Here is an 18,021-nt window from a genome sequence, read left to right as displayed (position 1 = left end):
AAAATGTACCTGAGAGACGACAGCCCTTTACATTAAGAAAGCAAAGCTGCATAGGATTGAGTAGCTCAGGCAACAGGCAACGTAGACATTAAGAGGAGAAAGGGGAGAGCTGAAAAGGAGACACTTATGTTAGGCCCCACGAAGGAAGTGGGGAAGCAACTGAGATACACAGCCACATCCATGGGCACTGGAAGAGCACCTGGCTCGCCAAGGGTCCTCAGCATTCCCTTTTAAAAGCTTTCAACACTCCTTGATGCTCCCCTCTTAGCACTGAGTCAAAGCTGGAATTCAATAACTATTTGAGACTGGGCATGGTGGCTCACACCTGTAATCCCAGCTCTTTGGGAGGCCGAGGTGGGTGGATCACCCATGGTCAGGAGTTCGAGACCAGCCTGCCCAACATGGTGAAACCCCATATCCACTAAAAATACAAAAATTAGCTGGGCATGGTGGCAAGCACCTGCAATCCCAGCTACTTGGGAGACTAAGGCAGGGGATCGCTTGAATGCGGGAGGCGGAGGTTACAGTGAGCTGAGATTGCTCCACTGCGCTCCAGCCTGGGTGACAAAGCAAGACGCCGTCTCAAAAAATAATAATAATTAATAAATAAATAACTCTGAAAATTTGTCAAGTTTGAATAACATTTGTCTTTCTTGCACAATTTTAAGATTCTGAAGGGGAGGACAGGCTGTGTCTGTTCAGCATTGTATCCCCAAAGCCCAGCACACAGCCTGGTATATGTTAGGTCTACAATAAATGACTAAACGGATACGTGAATGAATGACTGTCGAAGGAAGGGATAGGCATAGTTAGGAGCTAAGCCAAGCTAGTCTGGGAGCAGGCTGGAGCAGGCCAGGTGAAGGTCCTAGTGAAGGGCTCAGTTTGGCAGGAGTGGAAAAGGAAGAATCGTAAAAAGGGAGGCTCAGGGCAGGTTGCGGAGGGCCTTGGATGCTGACTTAGGAGTCTGGACTTTTATTCCAACAGTAAGTGGGAGCCATCAAAGGTCCTTGAGCTAGGAGGGAGGTGACATGGCAGAAACAGGAATTTGCTTTGTTTTTTTAAGAAGACTCTTCTGGCACTTTCCTTGGCTGTAATAAAGAGTTTTCATATCCCCTAATGCCAGTGGGTTTCTGGGAACTTAAATGAGATAATATATCGGCAGTGCCTAGCACAGTGCCTGGCATCTACTCACAGGACACACCCAATAAATGCTAGTTACTGTTCTTGTATAAAGTATAAATAAAATACTTTATTAGTGTTTTACAAAAGAGATTGTAAATAGAGAAGAGCAGAAGGCCATAGCCTGAGGCCAGAGGAAAGTGGTCACCTGCGCCAGGGAAGGAGCAGCTGGAGAGAAGGAGGGTGTGGTGGACACTGTAGTGTGCTGCCCAGATCCCCTTTTGGGGAGGGACTGACTCCCCCAGCTGCTGACAATGCTGTTGGAATGGCCTGTGGCTAAAGAACACCACCTTGCCCAAAGCCCTGCCTACTTCCAGGGAGCCCACATCCAGCGACTGATCAATGGGGTGTGTAAAGACCTGATTCTTTTGCTCCAACTCAGTGCCCCGAATGCCTGTCCCTGTGGAGCTGGCTGTGGCCTTTGCTGAGACTGTTTCACAGTTCAGCTTCTCCCTCCCTGAGACTGTTTCACAGCTCAGCTTCTCCCTTCCGGTCTTGCTTCTCTCTGCTTCCTCCACCGAGTGATGATGGGAGCACTCCCTGATCATCTCCATCTCAGAGACAGCTTCCCAGGGAAGTCGACCTGCGGCAGGACAGCTAGGTAGAACGGCGCCATGGAGACTTAGGCAGGAGAGCTGTCTAGAAGGAGGAGATGAGTGGGAAGACCATATTGAAATGGGAAAAGTTCCCTTGTCGCCCTCACAGGGCGTGTGTGGCTCGCTTCTTCAGTGCCCCGCTGCTCAAACCTCTAGGAGGAGCAGGCAGATAGGCAGGCTGTGGGGCTCCGACCCCACGGCAGCATCTGGGGGTGAATGCTTATAGCTCCTAAAGCCCCAGTGGGTGTGTGTTACTTAGTTTTGCCGTCTGTAGGTGGCTTGTGTTAGTCAGCTCTGTTAGACCCCCTGCCTTATCACAAGGACAGAGGACTTTCTGTATCCCAGGGTTTCTTGCTTTGGTGTACTGGAAGAATCAGATCACATGTGGGCGTGGAAAAGGAGTGCAAGGTTTTATTGAGTGGAAGTAGCTCTCAGCAGATGGGGGAGCCAAAGGGAGATGGAATGGAAAGGTGGTTTTCCCCTAGGGTCAGGCCACTCAGCAGCGGGGCTCTCCTCTAACTGTTGCAGCCAGACTCCGTGTTGTTGCACTGGTCGATGGCCTGCCAGCCTGCCGGTGCCTGTCAGTGTGCTCCTGACGTCCAGCTGCTTGTGTGTTCTTCAGCCGGTGTGTTCCTCTCAATGCTCAGCTGCTGCTTGTGTGCATACCCACTAAGGTCTGGGGTTTATTTACAGGCAGAGGATGGGGGCGTGGCCGACCAGGATGGTCTTGGGAAATGCAACATTTGTGCATGAAGGCAGGAGTGCCTGTCTTCACCTAGGTCCGTAGGCACAGGCTTGGGGGTGGAGCCCTAGCCAGAGACCATGCCCTTCCCTTCCCAGCACTTCCCTGCCCATCTTCCATATCAAAATGGTGCCATGAGAGCAGGAGAACAAGATCTGAGAAAAGACCATTGGATTCAGCAACTAGAAAGCTGGCATGAGCCCAGTGCATTCAATGAGTCCAGTGCATTTAATGAGTCCAATTAATGGCAGAGGCTGAAAAGGTGATGCTGGAGTGCAACAGAGACCACAGGTGCAGAGAGTCTAGAAATTAGGCCAGGAAAGAAGACAAGCCGTGAGAAGACAGCCTGAGAGGTGCCCAGGTCCTGTCACGTAGCCTCTGGATCTGGCTTATTTTGTTAAAAACAACCAAGGATTCCCATCGGAAAACCCTCTGACCACATGTTCAAGAAACACCAAATATCTCTCTAACTCTGAGACTTTAAAAGGGCAATTTGTTTTCGCAGGATCTAGAATGCAAGCCTTAGGAATGTCATTTCCTCCGCACTGAAAACACTGCAGCAATCTCGATACTGGGCATTTTGTAAAATGAGAATCACTGTGTGCCCTGCAAAGCCTCTTCCACTCTCCCTCCTCCTCCATGGACTCTTCAGGGTCTCCTCTTTGAACCCCAGTCCTATGCCTCTTCCCTTTTGGCCTCCTTTGGCACAGATTATTTCAACAAATAGTTATTGAAACCAACAAAATTGCATCAAGTCAAAAGCAGCTCATTGAAATTCTTTTCCTCCTTTACTTCCACCCCCACTCCCCAGGCTGGGACAAAGAAAGTGTGGAATAGATTCAGAGCCCGCCAGCTCTCAGACTAAACTGGCCTCCCCCATTTCCTGGTGGACTGTGGCTGATTCCCACCCAAGCGCTATGTCCCCCACCTCTTCCAGGGTCCTCTCCTAAAGATGCCGATGTAAAGTGTGGCCCACGTGAAGTGTGGCCCTCCTTAGAAGCACCCAGGTTCTGGGGTCCTCAGAACCCAGGCTTCTCTCTGGGTTGGAAACAAAGTCCAGACGCTCACTCACTGCTGATGGGAAGGTTAAATGGTGCAAGCACTTTGGAAAGCAGTTTGGCAGTTTCTTAAAAAGTTAAACTTACCATTTGATCCAGCCATTCTACTCCTAGATATTCACCCAAGAGAAAGGAAAGTTGACGTCCATGCGAAGACCTGCACGAGAATGTTTGAATGTCTATAGCAGCTTTATGTGTGATTGCTCCAAACCGAAAACAGTTCAAGTGCCCATCAGTCACTGAATGCATAAACAAAACGTTGTGCATCCTTACAGTGTCGTGCTACTCAGCAGTCAAAAGGAATAAGTTACTGATGCTGACAATACAAAACTCTAGAAAATGGAACCTAATCTAGAGTGACAGAAAGCAGTGGTTGCCCAAAGGGGAGATTGGGAAGAGGTGGAAAGGAAGGTGTATTAGTCTGTTCTCACACTGCTGATAGAGACATATTCAAGACTGAGTAATTTGTAAGAAGAAAGAGATTTAACGGACTCACAGTTCCACATGGCTGGGGAGGCCTCACAGTCATGGTGGAAGATGAAAGGCACATGTTCCATGACAGCAGGCAAAAGAAATAATGAGAGCAAAGCAAAAGGGGTTTCCCCTTATAAAACCATCAGATTTCATGAGACTTATTCACTACCACGACAACAATATGGGGGAAACCACCCCCATGATTCAATTATCTCCCACACAGTCCCTCACACAACACGTGGGAATTGTGGGAGCTACAATTCAAGATGAGATTTGGGTGGGGGTACAGCCAAACCATATCAGAAGGATTAGAAGACACACAAGGAAACTTTTGGGGGGAATGGCTATGTTCATTACCTTGATTGTGGTTATAATCACACCGATGCATGAATAAATCAAAACTCATTGTATTGCATGCCTTAAATATGTGCAGTTTACTGTATGTTAATTATACCTCAATAGAGCTGTTCAAAAAAATTTTTTTAAGCAAAGTCCAGGAGAAGGAAGGTACCATGGCTTAGTTAAAGAGTAAAATCTTTCTCATGGAGAAAGTGCTCTGTTCCTGGGTTGACATGAGCTGACATTTCAGCCTCTGTTTCCTGGACATTGGACCAGGTGCTATATCGTTGAAATCACCCCTGCGATTTTATTTTTTTATTTTAAAAATGAAGACGGAATCTCACTGTGTTGCTCAGGCTGGTCTCAAACTCTCGGGCTCGAGCAATCCTCCCACTTCGGTCTTCCAAAATGTTGGGATTACAGGCATGAGCCACCACACCCAGCCACCCCTGCCAGTTTAGAAATAAGTAGATTTGCTTTCCACTTGATTCCTATATTCCAAAAAACCAAGCAAAGAATAGTTAGGAAATACTAGGTTTGGTGAACTGAACAAACAGTGAAAGGTGGGTCATATTTCAGAGAAAAGAGGATCTATCTCTATTGGTTAAATTCCTAGAATTTGCTGTATGGTCGCAATTAAATTGGGGCCGGTGTGGTGGCTCACACCTGCAATCCCATGCTTTGGGAGGCCAAGGGAGGAGGACTGCTTGAGCCCAGGAGTTTGAGAGCAGTATGGGCAACCTGGTGTGACCTTGTCTTTCCAAAAAATTTAAAAACTAGCTGAGCTTGCTGGTGCATGCCTGTGGTCCCAGTTGCTCAGGAGGCTGAGGTAGGAGGATCACTTGAGCCTAGGAGTTCAAGGCTGCAGTGATCCATGATCACTCCAGCCTGGGTGACAGAATGAGATCCTGTCTCAAAAAAACAAAAAACAAAACAACAACAAAAAACAACAACCAAACCTAAATTGGGCTTATTTATAAATGTAGCTCTTTCCTTAAATGTTTAGAAGCATCCATTTACTCCTTTCAAAAGAAATGTTTATGTATGTTGCTTTAAGTGAATGCATGACATTTATTGTATTGATGAACCATGATTTATTTGGCTTTCTTCAGTAACCTTCTTGTTGGATGTTTAGGTTATTTCCAATGTTTTACTGTTATATATCATAGCAGACAATTTGGTCAAGAGCAATTTGGCCAGAAGCAAATTGATTAAGCTGTCAGTATCGTTGGAATGCTGAATTCGTTGATAATGAAAGTTCTCAGTCACTATGTTTATACAAAGAGGAAATTTTTGTTTGCCAAGGGGAAATTTTGCCTGGAATGATTTTCCAACTTTTTATGCATCTTTCAGCAAAATCATCATTTAAAAAAAAATCTTAAGTTTTGTTTTCTTCTTTTCAACACCTCCCTATTTCCAATCAATTATGCCCTGGTGGCTGGGTGCAGTGGCTCACGCCTGTAATCCCAGCACTTTGGGAAGCTGAGATGGGCGGATCACCTGAAGCTAGGAGTTTGAGACGAACCTGGTCTATAGTCAGTGTGCTGGTTAGTAGGCCCAGGGTTAGTAGGGTAGTGGATTTAAAGTGAAATCATATAACTAGGCCAGATGTTATTAGGAGGGCTGAGAGAGCTCCTGTTAATGGCCAAGGGCTGGGTTTAACTGTGTGGTAGGCGTGTGTCTGGTGGGTCATTATGTATTGTCGTGTAGGTAAAGGCTTACTAAAAGTGTAAAGACATAAGCTTGGATGAGGGCAACAGCGATCTCAGCCTGGCCAACATGGCAAAACCTCATCTCTACTAAAAATACAAAAATTAGCCGGGTATGATGACACGCACCTGTAATCCCAGCTACTTGGGAGGCTGAGGCAGGAGAATCACTTGAACCTGGGAAGCAGAGGTTGCGTGAGCCAACATTGTGCCACACTGCATTCTGGCCTGGGCAACAGAGTGAGCCTTTGTCTTAAAAAAAAAAAAAAAAAAAAAAAATTATGCTCTGGTTTGGGATTAGACTAGCAAGGAAGCAACTGAAGCAACTATCGCCTAAAAGATGGAAATGACCCTAGTGTTCACCATTTCTTGTCTTGAATAGAATGTTCAAAATTTATGATATGTGCACTAGTGATTGAAAAACTAATTCTGGTTCAGTTTGCTAAATTAATACTTTCAGGAAAACATGGCTGAGTAAACAGAGGAAGAATCAGTTACAGAAAATAAAATCTCTCCAGACTTTTTTTTTTTTTAGTGCAAGTAAAGTTCCTAGTATTATCCCTATCCAGGTAGAGAAAAAAAAAAAAAGTTAACCTCTGGCACCCGGGAACCAGTCTGATACTCACAGCAGGGCCACGGTGTTCTGCTGTTGGACAGACACAATCTCACAGAACACAGACAAGGTCACTCTGCAACCAGGATAAAGTAAACTGAAAAGAAGGTCATTGTGTAACCCATAAGATACCAAACATCTCTTTTTCTCATCTAACACGAATGACTGCTGCTGCTTTGTCAATTACAGCTTTATCCTTGATTTAGTTTGCCTTCTGTATGCATAAGACTTATAGTAATACTGAATTCTAGAATTGTGGCTGCTTTCTGACAGCACTGAATCTAGAGTGAGCCTGTTTCCTTAAGCCTTCCCCCAGATTACTCAACCAAAGCCCAAATCCTGTACTAGATTCTTTCTAACACCCTCTACGGAAACTCCCACAGTTCCCCAAGGTATTTATGCTCTCTAGTTTCCACCAGTAGCAAAACCAACTTGCTCAATAACAGGTGTGTTCCTGGGTGGTCTGGCTGAAGGGCATTGACAAGGTTCTTTAATTCTTTGTTCCTTTTATGTATTTGTTTTCTTTCAATAGCAAGGCTTTCTCTTTTCAGGCAAAACAGGAAAACCAGACCAGCAGAGAGGAGAGAGACCAGCAATCAGACCCTCCCAGAGACAATCACTGTTAACACACTGGTGCAGACCTTTCCTAATTTCTTTTCTATAGATATATGTTATACTTTCCCTCTTTAAAAATAGAACCAAATTATTCTATTTTGTAGTCTGATTTTTTTTTTTCCAACTTACGACAGCGATGGTTTAATTTTATGCATTACCTTGGTTAGGTTATGGTGCACAGTTGTTTGGTCAAACACCAATCTAGATGTTGCTATGAAGGTATGTCACAGAAGAAATGTGCACCTACAATCAGCTGACTTTAAATAAAGGAGATTACCTTTGATAATGTGGGTGGGCTTCATCCAATCATGTGAAGGTCTTAGAGCCAAAACTGAGGTTTCCTGGAGAAGAAGGAACATGGAAATCTTCCTCAGTTTCCAACCTGACAGCCTGCAGATTTCAGACTGGGCTATAGCATCAGCTCTTGTCTGAGTTTCTAGCCTGCCAGCCTACCCTACAAATTTCAGACGTGACAGTCTCCGCCAATCATGTCAGCCAATTCCTTAAAATCTCTCTCTGTCTTCCTGAATTTTGTTTCCCTAGAGAACCCTGATGGACATAATGACCACCTTTTGATGTAAGCAGAGGCATACACTCTATCCTTTCTCTACCATATTCCTTAAAATGAGGCACACCCATCGTATGCTTGCTCTGTCCTTTCACCAACTCCCTATTGATAGACATAAAACAATCTTTTTGCTTCTTCTTATTAACAGCCCAGAGCATATTTAATTGTCTGAAAGGGAATTAGAAATTTTAAATGTAGAGGAGAATAAAATCCCCCAAAATCTGAAACATAGTTACTTTTTTTTTTTTTTTGGTCTAAAGGAACAAAAAGGTCATAAAGCTACTCCACAGGGGATTGAAATTACCTGCACCCATGATTGCAATATTCTTTTCAACCAAATTGTCACAGAGACTACACTGCCATTGCCACCATTGTGTTTTCAACCAAATCCAATGAAGCCACTGTAAACCAGGCTATGATAGGACATTCTTGTAATTAAATTTTTTGCACACATCCTGAAAATATTTCCTTACATTAAATTCTCAGAAGATGAATTGCTGAGTCAAGCAATCTGCACTTTTAAAGCTTGAGATCTATAATTGTCCCCTTGGGATTAATTCCAATTCGTGTGTTTATTAGATAAAGTTTTTGAGCACCTCCTATATATATATATACGCTGGAGTGTGCCAGGCATGGAAAACAGAGACAAATAAGCTATATCCTTGGCTTCAAGGAGCTCATGGCCCCTTTCAGTTGCCTTTCTGCCTAGCACAATGAGCCAACAGCAGGCTCTCAATACATATTTGCTAAATAAGTGGATGAAAGAATAAATGAATGAATGCATATCAGTTGGCTTTTCCTGTGTGGCAAACGACCTTATCATAGGCTTAAAATGACCAACAGTTATGATTTTTCATGATCCTGTGGGTCAACTGGGTGGTTCCTCTTGTGTGGGGTATGTGACTGATCGCTGTGGGTAGCTGGTGGCTCAGCTGGGGCTGTATGATCTAGCATGGCCTCACTCACCTATCTGGCATTAAGCAGACTAATTGGTCCTGAAGGGCTTCAGTTGGGAGGGCTCATCTCTGCTCCATGTAGCCTCTCATCCTCCAGGTGGCTAACTCAGGCTTGTTCCTATGGTGGACTCAGGGTTCCAGTGACCAGCAAACAAGGGCAAGTGCCAAGGCACAGTACTAGTCAAAGCTCTGCTTGGGGGGCTGGGCACGGTGATTCATTCCTGTAATCCCAGCACTTTCGGAGATTAATGTAGGTAGATCACTTGACCCTAGGCGTTGGAGACCAGGCTGGACAACATGGCAAAATTCCATCTCTACAAAAAAATAGAAAAATTAGCTGGTCATGGTGGCCCACGCCTGTAGTCCCAGCTACTTGGGAGGCTATGGTGGGAGGATCACTTGAGTCTGGGAGGTTGAGGCTGTAGTGAGACGAGACTGTGCCTCTGCACTCCAGCCTGGGCAACACAGTGAGACCCTGTCATATATATATATATATATATATATATGTATGTATGTGTGTGTGTGTGTGTGTGTGTGTGTGTGTGTATATATATATATATATATATATATATATATATATATATATGCCTGGGCCACATTTGATGCTTTCCCATCGATTGACTCAAACCTCACAGTAAGCCCAGAGTGAGACTAGAAGGGTGTGGACCTAGGGTATGGCTCTCGCAAGGAAGATTCAGCGGCATTTTGGCAGTCTGTGCAGAAAAGGCGTGCCTTTGCTTCGAAGCTCCTGGCCTGTGTCCAGTTACCTAGATGCTTAAGCTGGAAACTTGGTTCTTTGTTTTCGAAATTACACTTTGAACCCTGAACTTTTCCACTACATGTGTTTAGCTCTGCCTTCAAAGAACCCAGTGTGTTTGATTCCGGAGGCCATGGCTAAGAAAACCGTTTCTGGGGCCTCAAATGCATGTTCACCACCGTGTGCTTTGACCTTTTCCTTCGTAAGTGTGGAGAATGATAAGTCAGCGTTGCTGAAGCCACCGGTGACTTATCTGATCTCTCCTCACGAGCACAGATAAAGTTCAATCTTTACCCTGGTCCCCCATCACATAGCCTATTGGCACTCCATTTGCTCAGCACTTGGAAGGTGATTGAAGGTAAAGTTCCTTAGCATCAATTAAACATTTGGCTCAGGATAGCAACATGAGAGACCTTTTGGGGCGAAAGGGGTGCCTGTCCTTAAAAAAAAAAAAAAAACTGCTGATTTTCAAAGAATCATTGCTAAAAGATCCCTTTACTACCACTTCTAGCCTGGAAATCTCTGCCTCCTGTTAAACACACGTGGCATGTCTGAAATGGGAGAAAATAGCTGGTAGAAATCTCTTGCATTCTTTACTTGAGAGGGCACAGAGGTTAATTTGGGAAATAGTTCTCTAATGGAAGCCAGATTGGGGAAAGTTAGGAAACAAATTTAAAAATCATGTCTACAAAGTAAGTGAGAAAGACGCTTTATTTATTTATTTTGCATTTAGAATAAATAACCATTTATTAAAATTTGGGGGTTTTGTTTGTTTTTTTGAGGGGGACACATTTTTATGGCATGGGCCCCCACTTGCATGGGGCTGTCTCGGTCAGTTAGATGAATCGGATGATCTTAATAGCTGCAATTTATTCTCCCTTTGGGGACACCAGGTTCAGAAGACCATTTATAAGCTGTTTATTCTGGCGTATTTGATTCTGAGAAAGTCTTTTGACGTTATCGTATGGAGAAGCTTCCCTGCAAATGCAGAGTCAACCAAGTTTACCTTCTAAATTCTTCCCTTTCCTGTTGTCCCCCACTCCACAAACACCACATACACACACACTGAGACCGCACACACATTCGTCTTGTTGCCCTAGGAACACTGTAGAACAGTGCTTCTCAAATTATCTGGGGATAAAAGGTCAGTTTTTGAGATTTCTTTTTTTGTTGTTTGAGACAGAGTCTTGCTCTGTTGCTCAGGCTGGAGTGCCGTGGCACGATATTGGCTCACTGCAACCTCCAGCTCCTGGATTCAAGTGATTCTCATGCCTCAGCCTCCCGAGTAGCTGGTGTTACAGGCACCTGCCACCACGCCCAGCTAATTTTTGTATTTTTAGTAGAGAGGGGCTTTTGCCGTGTTGGCCAGGCTGGTCTTGAACTCCTGACCTCAAGTGATCCACCCGCCTCTGCCTCCCAAAGTGATGGGATTACAGGCATGAGCTACTGCACCTAGCCAGTTTTTGAGATTTCTAATCCATTGCAGACCAATACAGTAAAATACAATTGATATAATTTAATAGAAAAAAATAAAACCAAGGCATACAAAATATGAGCTCAGTGTTTTTTTATTATTAGATTCAGCAAACTTAAAAGGGCTCAGTTAAAGTGCTTTACAAGTTTTGAAACACCCTCAATGTTTGCACTTAATTTGTTGCAAATCGATCATAGCCAGTGGACAAGCAGTATCAGCTGGTGGCCCCCACTTACACAGCACCGATCTAGAACAACCCCATTTCAGTGGCCAACTGAGTGCCTAGCAAACGTCCATCCACATACTCATCCACATGTCATTCACACATTTATCGAGCCTGTGTTCCACATTGGGAGCTCTGTGAGACACAGGTAAAACTACAAACCCATCCCTGGCTGCTGTGATTGGGGAGCCCGCGGGTAGCATCTCACCCAAGTGTCAGGGGTCAGGCAAGGCCAGCTAGAGGAGGTGGCATCTAAGCAAAGTCTAGAGAAAGGAGGGAAAATGGGTTACGTGAACAGAGGGGTTTGGAAAGGTGAGGGGGCAAAAGGAAGAAGTCCTTTCCACGTAGAGGCAACTGTATTTGCAGGTGTCTTGGACTGTTAGAGGCGCAGCAGGTAATTCTCTTTGCCAGGATACAGAGTTGGAGGAAGGGAGAGAAGGGGCTGGGGCTGGAGAGCTGGGGTCCTGGTACAAGTTTTGATGTTGTGTTAAGGAGTAAGGGCTTCCTCCTGGGGAGCACAGGGAGCAGCTGATGGCCTTAATGGAGAAGCCCCCATCAGTACATGTGCATTTAGGAGGCTCCCTGTGACTGCTGTGTGGAGCGGCTGGAGGCCAGCTATGAGGAGCACAGTCCAGACAGATGCAGAGCCCACAGGGCCCTGAGATAGATTGTTTGCAAAAGAGAAAGAAAAGAGGCTGGGCACAGTGGCTCATGCCTGTAATCTCAGCACTTTGGGAGGTCGAGGCAGGCGGATCACTTGAGGCTAGGAGTTCGAGACCAGCCTGGCCAACATGGCGAAACCCTGTCTTTACAAAAAATAGAAAAATTAGCCGGGTGTGGTGGCACATGCCTGTAGGCAACTACTCTGGAGGCTGAGACACAAGAATTGCTTAAACCTTGGAGGCGGAGGCTGCAGTGAGCCGAGATTGTGTGACTTCACTCCGGCCTGGGTGACAGAGAGAGACTGTCTCAAACCAAAAAAAAAAAAAAAAAAAAAAAAAAAAAAGGAGAGAGAGAAGAGAGGCTTTGAGGAACCTCTTGAACATAGAACAATGTAGGGTGTGGGTGTGGGTGTGGGCGTGGGTTGCCCAAAGCCGACCCAGTGAAGAATGGGGTTGAGCCAACCTTCAGGTCACAGCTTCTACTGCCAGCCTGGCACCATTCAGGAACCACACACAGCCCAGATGGATAGCTTTCCTAGGCCTTCCTTTTAAAAAGTGTGAGTCTCCCTCATCTAAGTTATACGAAGGCAATAGAGACTTGACTGAAAGAAAAGGATTCATTCCACACCGCGTTGGAGAAACAAGCTCAGAACAATAGGTGTGTAATTCTCAAAGCAGAGAATTCTGCTAATTCTTGCCTTTGGATTTCTTTGTTTTTAGTTTAGTGGAATTTTTACTTATTTATCTTTTAATTTTAACTTTTTATTTTCTAGTAGGGGAGAGCATGAACGCAGTCCCCTACTACCACAAATTATGTAGTCGAGTTTCCCACATTTGGGGAAACTGCAGGAGTCAGCACATCTGGAGTGCAATGGATAAGGCTTGCCCTGGGAAAACCACTTCCATGATCGTAGTATCTCCCTTGTCAGGTAGTTAAATTTTTTAGAGACAGGGTCTTGCTATATTGCTCAGGCTTGAGTGCAGTGGTATGATCATAGCTCACTGCAGCCTTGAATTCCTGGGCTCAAGGATTTCAAAGATCCTCCTGCCTCAGCCTCCAGAGTAGCTGGGACTATAGGCTTGAAACACTGTGCCTGACATTAAAAACAAAACAAACAGAAAAACAAATAAAAAATGGCAGCAGCTCCCCAAAGCTCAGCATTTGATGTTAGTAACACATGCCTCATCTCTGAGAGGCATGAGATGAGATGTAACCTCATCTCTGTCTTTGTTGCCCGATGGACATGACGACGGAAGTGTTTGATGCTGAAATCACACAACATACTGCCATCATCAGTTAAACGATGACTCTAGTACAAATTATTCATTTAGTGTTCAGGAGGGAGTTGAACCAGATTTTGTGGATGTCTCTAATTTTAGATGACAAGGGGGCAATGTTTGGAAGTCTCCAAGGTAGCCAGGCAGAAAGGGAGGTAGTGTGATTTTTCACAGGTGGATCCCAGGTGCCCTCTTTCCTCTGGGGAGAGTCAAGATTCTTACAGGCACCACAAAACCCAGAAGAGCTTGGGACTTGAGAGCAGAGCCAGAGCGTGCCCTTGTTTTTTTTTTTTTTTTTTTTTCATACAGAGTCTTGCCCTGTCTCCCAGGTTGGAGTGCAGTGGCACAATCTCAGCTCATTGCAACCTCGTCCTCCCAGGTTCAAGTGATTCTCCTGCCTCAGCCTCCCAAGTAGCTGGGACTACAGGCGTGTACTGCCATGCCCAGCTAATTTTTGTAGTTTTAGTAGAGATGGGGTTTCATCATGTTGGCCAGGCTGGTCTCAAACTCTTGGCATCAAGTGATCCGCCTGCCTCGGCCTCCCAAAGTCCTGGGATTACAGGCGTGAGCCACCATGCTTGGCCCAGAGTGTACCCTTCTGCTGCCATTGTTTCAGGAGAAAATTCAGTTAATTGAAGGACAGTCCTCGGGATCAGTTTTCAGGCTAGAGTTAGCACCCTGGGAGGATGGTGGATGGGGTGGAGAGAGGGGCTTTTCTAGCTAAATGTAAGCAATGGGCCTGTTCTTTAAATATCCTTGCAGCTGGATTTCAGTGTCTCACCCCTCTGGAGCTGTGAGGACTTCGACTAGATTGTTTCCATTCAAGAAAAAAAAAATTCATGAATTGCTTACAGACTTACAATTCTTGTTTCATCTATATATTCCCTATGTTTGGAATTATGACCAACACACAATAGGTGCTTACTAAAAGTTCAATGATTAGATGACCAGGTGAATTGTAATTTCCCCTCTATTGTCAATTTTTGCTTACCTGGTTTTTGTTTGTTTTCCCCACTTGTTCTCATTCTTCTGTGGGAGCAGAGGTTGTATCTGTCTTCATGAGGACTATTTCCCCGGTGCCTAGTGAGGTCCTGGACCTGGGTCCACTAGGTGGAAGTCGATTGAATGAATGGATGGAATATTGTGGAGCAGACGCCAGGCCTTACTACTGCTCGGCCCGATACCTACTGCTCGGGGCCTTCTCTGGTTGCCATACCCATGGGGGCAGCCCCCATCCCGTGACTGCACTGGGTATAAATACCCTAGCTCTCACCCGAGACATTCTATGTGACTCCAGAGTTTCCCAGGTGTGAAGTCCCCTTGACTTTCAGAGATGGCAGAGACTCGATGATATTCTCCTTATTGGTTGCCTTCTCCCACCTCACTTCTCCACTGCTGTTTCCTGGATCACTTACTGAATAAACAAGTTGCACTTGAACCTTTATCTCAGGATCTGTTTCTGGGGTAACCCAAAGTAAGATGATAGACATCTTATCTCCCAGTGATGACAACCTTATTGGGAGAAATAGTGTATTTTCCCTCCCAACATTTTATTTAGAAGGACTTCAAGCCAAAGAAAAATTGAAAAAATATATACACTTTCAACCAGTCTCACCAATCAATAACATTTCTCCATATTTGCTTTATTTATCTGTCTCCCTCTTCTCTCTCTTTATAAACAGATGATAGATAGACAGATGATAGATAGATAGATAGATAGATGGATAGGTAGATAGATGATAGATAAGATACATTAGATAGATAAAGCTATATGAGAAAGAGAGAGTCTTTATTTTTATTTTTTGTAGAGGCGGAGTCTTGCTTCGTAGCCTAGGCTGGTCTCGAACTCCTGGGCTCAGGTGATTCTCCTTTTTCAGTGTCCCAAACTGCTGAATTATAAGTGTGAACCACCATGCCCAGCCTGAGTCTTTATTACTTATTTTTATTTTCTCAGAGGGAATTTGTTTTTATTGACACAGTTGTCCATGCGAAGAATCCTGGATTTCCTCTGGTAAAGTCTGATCAATACAAGGTGGTAATAGTGTCCACTTGTCAGTTTTCATTAATAAAGAAATGACTGCAAACTTCCATAGCCAACGTGGACGAAAGCCAGCATGAAATAGAGGTTACTCCAACCTCAAAGCTCCAATGTTGCACAATGCACAATAAATCCATTATTAGAGAATCTTTAGACTTTAGAATCTAGAGATTTCAGAGGAAAACTCTCATGTAAATATATATATGACATATATCATTTTCTCCCAGAACATTTGAAAGTAAGTTGCAGACTTCATAGAATTTCACCTGTAAATTCTTTAGAATGTGTCTACCAAAACAAGGAGCATCCTCCTACATAACCAGAAAGACCCTCATCACACCCAGTGAAACAGACATTGATACAAGAATAGTGTCAAATATACAGTCTATACTCAAATTGCCCTGGTTGTCCCAATAACGTCCCTGAGAACTGTGGGACAATGTGTCTTCACACTCTACCACTAGCCCCTTCTGTACTGGGGCTCATACAACACCCTTCTGAGCATAGGACTATCCATTAAATGCAGGCCAAATTGATCAGAATGAAATAGCTTCCCTAGGACCAGAAGATAGAGACGTTTAAGTTGTGCTTCTGGCAGAGAGACAAATATTGCCACCAGACTGTGGGGCATGGCAGGGTTCCTTGACTCCTAGTTAAAATATCTGAAGGCGCAGAGCTGGGCCCCGCCACAGCTCCCCACCCTCTTCTCCAGAGCCTTTTTCCAGAGAGCCCTGGCCTAGGGAGAGGAACTCCTCCTCCAGGTAGACCAACCTTGCAGCTCTGAGTTCAGTTCCTGATTTCGGATGGTTCTGCCATGACCAGCAACAGACTTGAAACTTTGTTTTAATTGGAAGGAAAAAGAAGTGAGGTCTGAGAATGCAGTGGCTGTCCTTGGAATTCGGGACTGGCTACATAATTTGCCAGGCTCAGTACAAAATGAAAATGTAGGTCCTTTGTTCAAAATGTATTTTGAATTTCCAGCGGGTGTGGGCAGAGCATTGTGACAAGTGCAGGGCCCTTCTAAGAGTGGGGCCCCGTGGGACTTTGCGGGTCACAAGTCTGTGACGCTGGCTCTGTGGGTATTTGCGTGCAGCCTGGATTCACAGATGGCCTTTCCGAACTTTGAAGTAGTGAGTATTGACCAAAGGCTTGAAGGTCTTGTGGCACATGGGGAGAAATTAAGGTGGAAAGACTTAGTCCCATGCCAAACTGGTCAACAACAATTATAACTCAATATTTCCTCAGGAGAACAGCGTCTAGTTTTTTGGTTTGTTTTCATGTCAGACAGTAATGTGCTGACTTCAAAATGAGGTTCGAGGGTGGCACATCTCACACATGCATGTGAGCACCTGATCATCACACTCAAGAACTACAAAAGCATCTGCAGTTCTTACGAGTGCATCTGCAGTTGTCACATATTCGCTGTCACCTTGCAGCACAATGTCAGGTCTGGGAGGCATTCCCACCAGCATCACGCAGACATTCTCGTGCATGCTGTAACCGCCCTCTTCTGTTCGGCTGGTTTGACGTGAGGCCACTCCCCTTCCCTGTTACTTGGGGCAAGCTGCACCCGTTCCCATCCCATGATGGCCCCCTTCAGCCTCACACCACATGGAACATTGCTGAAGCGGTATCAGCAGAATCAGAAGTTGAGATTGCCCATACCCGCCTTGGTCCTTTTCGACACGGATGCAATTCCCCAAAGAGGAAACTGAGGCACTGTCGGCAGAATAACGCATCACCGTTCTGGAAGAGAAACACATGTTCGTCCTGTCTGGATGTTTCCCTCTGAAGACCCTGGAGGACAGGCTATTTCAGCCTGGAGCCAGGACCCTGGGAGGGGGAAAGCAGAGAGACAGAAAAATGGTGCCAGGACCTCGGCAGGACTGGGGACAGAGGAGAGACGGGAGGAGGGGACCCAGGGAGACCAGAGACAGGAGGGGTTCCCAAATGCACATTTTTATGGACTAAATGATGACTTGTGGGGGAAAAAGAAACGTTTTGTGTCTCCCTCTGGACTGTACAAATAAAAGGCTTCCTTTCTGGGAGTAGCCTATATTTAAATTCCCTTCCAGACTTGATGGGCACAACTAGCAGGATAAAGCACAGACCCTTGGTGGTAGCCAAAATAAATGTTATGCCATGATTGGGATCTGACAGTGTACCCGGGATGAGTCGAATGCCCAGTGCTAGCAGGAAGGTGTGTGGCTGAAATCAGCTGTGAGTTTGTGTCTTGAGTCACCGTCCTCAGTAGGACAAGACATGAAGCAGAGGTTTCAACAAATGCCTGGAAAAATAAACATTGCCAGAGGGAGAAACTAGAACCTTATTGTCAACAGGAAACGTTTCCCTTCTGGTATGTCTGACCCAGAAGCAGTCTTGTTTGGTGTGTGATGCCCACAGTTTCTTTTCCTGGGATGCGATAAAAATAGCCAGGAAGTTGATGTTAACTGAAACCAAAGAGTCTGAGACCCTGAGTCCCTGCTCAGCTTGGCTCCCGGAGAGTGCAACAGTGGTCGAGTCTCAGTACTCAAATGGTGATGAGAAGACCACCAGCATCAGCACCATCCGGGAATTTGTTAGAAATGTTGGATCTTGGGCCCCACCCCAGACTTGCAGCAACAGAATGTGCATTTCCACAAGATCCCCGTGTGACGCAGGCACTCGTTAAGGTCTGAGCAGTGCTGGTTTAAGCACAGGCTTACAGATGGAAAAGGCCAGGGCTCCATGGCCTTGGAGA

The 18,021-nt window shown here is 45.2% G+C and overlaps 1 protein-coding gene and 2 non-coding genes across 3 annotated transcripts in view; 1 reads left to right on the top strand and 2 right to left on the bottom strand.

The window, feature by feature from the left end:
• The window catches only part of SHQ1 (SHQ1, H/ACA ribonucleoprotein assembly factor), a 267,911-nt gene extending 260,490 nt beyond the window's left edge, over window positions 1–7,421 (top strand). Inside the window, exon 12 of the mRNA XM_074032735.1 lies at window positions 7,262–7,421. The gene's annotated coding sequence lies outside the window, so the exon portion shown is untranslated. The remainder of the gene's footprint in view (window positions 1–7,261) is intronic.
• A 5,317-nt stretch (window positions 7,422–12,738) lies between these two features.
• On the bottom strand, window positions 12,739–12,902 carry LOC123572123 (U1 spliceosomal RNA). The gene has a single exon (XR_006696456.2). It is a non-coding gene; the product is annotated as a U1 spliceosomal RNA (small nuclear RNA).
• Window positions 12,903–16,559: 3,657 nt separating this feature from the next.
• LOC123572104 (small nucleolar RNA U13) lies at window positions 16,560–16,662 on the bottom strand. The gene has a single exon (XR_006696440.2). It is a non-coding gene; the product is annotated as a small nucleolar RNA U13 (small nucleolar RNA).
• Window positions 16,663–18,021: the final 1,359 nt, after the last annotated feature.

The sequence above is a fragment of the Macaca fascicularis genome, chromosome 2 (assembly GCF_037993035.2).
Source record: "Macaca fascicularis isolate 582-1 chromosome 2, T2T-MFA8v1.1".
NCBI classification, from domain to species: Eukaryota; Metazoa; Chordata; class Mammalia; order Primates; family Cercopithecidae; genus Macaca; species Macaca fascicularis.
This window is presented reverse-complemented; position numbering and strand designations above follow the sequence as displayed.